General features: G+C 45.3%; 1 long non-coding RNA gene across 1 annotated transcript; it reads right to left on the bottom strand.

Moving 5' to 3' along the window:
- Positions 1–326: 326 nt before the first annotated feature.
- Positions 327–2,465, bottom strand: LOC125486991. Its single transcript, XR_007265545.1, has 3 exons — positions 2,165–2,465; positions 1,686–1,750; positions 327–1,486 (listed from the first exon to the last, which is right to left on the bottom strand). It is a non-coding gene; the product is annotated as an uncharacterized LOC125486991 (long non-coding RNA).
- Between the last annotated feature and the right edge of the window lie 1,672 nt (positions 2,466–4,137).

The raw sequence follows: 4,137 nt of genomic DNA, 5'->3' as shown, positions 1-4,137 counted from the left end.
CCTACTATCTCTCAACCCACTTACAGTCCCTATTATCAGCTCTTCTCTCTCTGGCTCACTATTATCCAGCCCTTTGCCTGTCCATCTGTCTTTGTCTCCCTCTCCACCTAACCCTTACTCCTTTACATCACCAGCCACCCCTTAGCTCCAGCATATAGACTACCTTTTCCCCAACTACAATCAGTTGTGAAGAACGGTCGCTTGCCCCCAAACGTTAACTCTTGCTTTCTCTCCACAGTTGCTGCCAGACCTGTGAATTCCTCCTTCCATTTCTGTTTTTGTGTACAAATTGAAATCCAGCCACTCAAAGAAAACGAAACGAGCAGTTTTACGTTAAAAAATACTTTATTTTTTACACTCGAGGCCGATAAAGCAGCGGGAGGATTGAAAAAGTGTGACTGAGACATCCAAGTATGAGCTCTCCAAATTTAGGCATTGAATATGGTGGTCATTTGTTTGAACTGGGATATGAATCGCCGAAGGGCTCATCGCCTTCCAAGCTGTCCCTCCACACACGCTGAATCTCACATTTATCGCGTAGTAGCGGACAGATCAGCTTATATTGTCCGTTTATTTTTGGACAATAAATCCAGCCATGCGAGACAATTAGCGGGTGTGCATTGCAACAGCTAAACTGGGCAATGCCCAGGGTCTGGGAAACAGAATGCGGAACAGGGAGCAGTTTGAAACATTAGGCGGATCACAGCGTCACCGACCGGAATGTTTTCAACACACAAAACCCTTCCCTTCTCCTGTTTTGTCTTCTGATCTCCAAACTGCGTCTGCTCTTGTTTACAGTCTCTCCACAAAAACATGTTTTACATCTGCCCTCCTCAAGAAACCATTTCACATTTTTTTTCTGCATAAGGGTCCAGGCCCGAAACGTCAGCTTTCCTGCTCCTCTGATGCTGCTTGACCTGCTGTGTTCATCCAGATCTACACCTTGTTAGCTGAGATTCTCCAGCATCTGCAGTTCCTACTATCTCTATTTCACGTTGTAATGCTTTTCGCGTATGCTTTCTCCCTCTCTACCGGCAATGCTCTACCACGTTCAGCATCCCAGATCTCCGTTTCATTTATCCCCCAGAATGTTGTTGCATCTGGCTGTGCCCGGTACACACGGGTACAATAAAACTACGAATGCCACTTTTAACCTGAAAGTGCCTTCTCCCGCTTCCCTCTCGACTCCGAGTCCCACTGGAGTGTGTGAACGGCTGAGACACCTCCTTTCAATTCCCTGCCCCCCTCCCTCTCTCTCGCACCCCCTGAATGGTAACTTTTTCACTATTCCCAGCGCCCTAGCCAACACGTACTTCCCCCTCCTACTCTTAACGCCCTGCTCTTTCCCGGGGTTCGTGTTTTAGATGCATCCAGTCAGTGTCGGTTTCCACTACATCTCCCCTGTCAGCTCTGTTTTCCATATTTAGCTTCAATACAACGATCCAAAAAGGCGGAAACGCTGACCGCCAGGAATAGCTCGCACACCCTGAAAGACAGTAAAATATTAACAGGTTAGAAACCGAAGGCCATTACTGCTCCCGTCTGAATAATGTCCCAACGGGTTCTTCAATCTTTCATCCAAATCATTCGTTCATTGAGCTACAACCCCTCCACCTTCCAACCCTTAGAAAGTTGTAACTTTCACAAAGCGCTTAGCCATTGGTACGTTCCTAGGAATATCTTACCTTCTCCAAATACGGTAATCTTTTCTGTTGTTTGCAGGATTTCTTTTTGAAGACATTTTCTTTACCTGCAATAAATCTTCTGAATGTTAATGTAGGTCATTCTTTCTCTCTCTGATATATATATTAAAAAAAACCTTCTTTACAGGTCTGCTTATTTCTCTCAATCAATGTTCATCGTCTATCTTTTCTACTCCGTCTCTGCCTCTCCCAAACACATCTGGTCCTCTCTATGTCTCTCTCTGCCCTCTCTCCCTCCCCTTTCTCTGTTATAACTCGGAAATCATACGTTAAATACAAATATCATGTACAGGATTGACAACGTGCAGTTGTGTCGACGTAATGTGTATTTTTCAAACTGCTTGATCTCTGCGCCTTTTGTTTGTTCTCTGGCGGGTAGATCCTGCTTATATTAACTTGTCGAATCCTTTTAATTTTGCTCAGCAAGGTTAACTTTTCGAAACAGAACGCTTTTGACTTACTTTGTGTTTTGAAGGTGCCGGGAATTCGTCTTCTGACAAAGGGTCGCCGGAGCCGAAACGTCAACTCTGATTTTTTAAAATTCTTCTTAGCAGATGCCGCCAATCCTGCTGACCTTTTCTTCCACAACAACTTCTGTTTTTGTTCCTGGTTTGCAGTTCTTCTTCTTAACCCCGAACCCCCTTGTAAACAGAAGCGGGGAAATGGATTGAATACAGGGTTACGTTTAAACGCCGTCCCTGCGGCTCGAACTGTCAACGCGGAAGCTGAATGCTGAGTGTTTGCGAAATTTACCCGAACAGCCTTAAGAGACCCGGATTTGGCAGCAGCGCTGTTGATGGTTTCTAATAGCTGTTGACAAAGACGTTTATATAGCGCACCCAAACGACTGAAAGTGAAAGAGGCGAGAACGATCTCTAGCAGAATAGAGATAACACGGGGTAGAGCTGGAGGAGAGATAGTAGGAACTGCAGATGCTGGAGAATCCGAGACAACAAGGTGCAGGGCTGGATGAACACAGCAGGCCAAGCAGCATCATAGGAGCAGAGAGGCTGACGTTTCGGGCCTAGACCCTTCATGATGGAGGAGAGCACGGCAGAAGACCATTTTTCTGAAGAAGGGTCTAAGACCCGAAACGTTAACTTTCCTGCTCCTCTGATGCTGCCTGGCCTGCTGCGTTCCTCCAGCTCTACACTGTGTTATCTCTGACTCCAGCATCGGCAACTCTTACTATCTCTGAACGTGGGAAGATTAGGAGTGATACGCTGGGCGGGAGGGGTTCAATTCTTTTACCTCACCTCGCATTTGGTTTCTTTCCCCAAACACTTAAAAACTACCCCTCCCCCAACCGGTCGAGATCCATTTAAGAGCAGGAACATTATCTCCTGATCCACTCTGTTCAGACCCTTCATGACTGTAACAGCTTCCATCTTATCTCCTACTGGCCTTCTTTTCTCCAAGGAAAACTGTCCCAACTTCTCCACTCTTCCCTCACAACTGATAGTGTTTCATTCCTGGAACCATTCTTGATAACGTTTTCATTGAATAATATAATCCCTTTTCTGCACACAATGTATTCACATTTTCCTGCTAGTATGCTGTTCAGAACTGTGCACGATACTGCAGGGAAGCATCCTGGACCACCCTGCATTGAATTTGAAAGAGTTAAGCCAAATAATGTCACAGAGTCATAGCGTCACACAGTGCGGAAACAGACCCTTCGGTCTAATTCGTCTGTGCAGACCAGATGCCCTAATCTGATCTAGTCCCATTTGCCAAGAATGGATACAGGCATCAGAAGCTAAAACCACATGTGATGCTCTGATTGAGGTTATTTTGTTAGAGGAGTTTAAAAATTACAATCATCTGTAATAAGAACTCATGTTGAAGACTAATATGTAACTGCTACACAGAGAGCAATAAGGGCTGATGTGTTTTTACACTAATGGGGACAAGAACATTACTGACTGTCCATCATTTGTTGCCTGCCCATAGTTGCCCTTGTGAAGGTGGTGATGAGCTGCTTTCTTGAACCATTGCAATCTATGTGTTGCACTTAGAGAGGGAATTCCAGAATTTTGACCCAGTGAAGGAATGGCAATAAATTTCCAAGTCAAAATGGTGAGTGGCTTGGAGAAGATCTTTCAAGTGGTGGTGTTCTCATGTACCTGCTGTCCCTGTTCTTCTAGCTGGAAGTGGTCATGGGTTTGGAAGGTCCTGTCAGGATGGCGAATTTCTGCAATGCATCTTGTAGGTAGTAGACACTGCTGCTATTGAGCATTGGTGGTGGGGGGAGTGGATGCTTGTGGATGTAGTGCCAATCAAGTGTGTTGGTTTGTCCTGGATGGTGTCAAGCTTCTTGAGTTTTGTTGGGCTGCACTCATGCAGGCAAGTCATTTGATTTGATTTGATTTGATTCTCATGTGCACCTAAATACAGTGCAAAGCTTTGTTTAAGAGCAGCACAGGCTGATCGT

Source organism: Rhincodon typus, chromosome 35, assembly GCF_021869965.1.
Source record: "Rhincodon typus isolate 14 chromosome 35, sRhiTyp1.1, whole genome shotgun sequence".
NCBI lineage: Eukaryota > Metazoa > Chordata > Chondrichthyes > Orectolobiformes > Rhincodontidae > Rhincodon > Rhincodon typus.
The sequence above is the reverse complement of the archived record's forward strand: the minus strand, read 5'-3'. Positions and strand labels throughout refer to the sequence as shown.